The sequence below is a fragment of the Penaeus monodon genome, chromosome 22 (genome assembly GCF_015228065.2).
Source record: "Penaeus monodon isolate SGIC_2016 chromosome 22, NSTDA_Pmon_1, whole genome shotgun sequence".
Taxonomy (NCBI): Eukaryota; Metazoa; Arthropoda; class Malacostraca; order Decapoda; family Penaeidae; genus Penaeus; species Penaeus monodon.
This window is the reverse complement of record NC_051407.1, coordinates 9,249,286-9,249,985: the sequence shown is the minus strand read 5'-3', so window position 1 is coordinate 9,249,985 and position 700 is coordinate 9,249,286. Positions and strand designations below refer to the sequence as shown.

At 30.6% G+C, this 700-nt stretch overlaps 1 protein-coding gene across 1 annotated transcript in view; it reads left to right on the top strand.

Moving 5' to 3' along the window:
• The window catches only part of LOC119586919 (CAP-Gly domain-containing linker protein 1-like), a gene marked incomplete in the record, with an annotated part of 175,677 nt that overhangs the window by 156,808 nt on the left and 18,169 nt on the right, over positions 1-700 (top strand).

Genomic DNA, 700 nt, shown 5'->3' with positions numbered 1-700 from the left:
TTCCTTTGTGATTAATAAATCCTTGGTATGTGGTATTATAACCAACTAATTTTCCTTTGTGGTGAGATAGAGACTTCAGAAATTGATGACGAGAAAGACGAATCTGCGATAATAAAATCAGTCAATTAAATTTCAGATATATCCATTGGGTTTAAGATACTCATCTACTACAGTGCTGATAGATATTGTATTACTGTCCCCATTATCTATTATTTATTAATTACTTTCATAATGTTTATATACCGTTGATTCTTTATTTGATTCGTTATTTTATGATTTTTTCCAAAATTAAAAGTAAAGCCCAAAATCAAAGAATAGAGTTCCTCTTCAGTAAAATCCACATAGTAGTATGTAATTGCAGTTTTGCAAGAAAGAAAGAAAAAAGGATTTTGCAAAGACTGCTTTAGTTTATAATTTTAATTTTGATATTTCTCTCTGATGCAAAACATTAAGTTAATGTTGCATGATCTGAGAAATTGTAGTAGTTGTATGAAATTCCGTGTAGCTGACATACAAAGTTGTGCATTGAAAGTAGTAGAGATTAAGATCTGATGCCGTTTCAAGGCTCCCATTTTGCATATTTGCATATATTCCTTATTCCCGAGAGCATTTGCTAGACTTTAGTGAATTCATCATGCCTTCCTTATCCTTATTGTCTAGTCATGTATGTTAACATATTTGGCACATGCAATGTAATTGA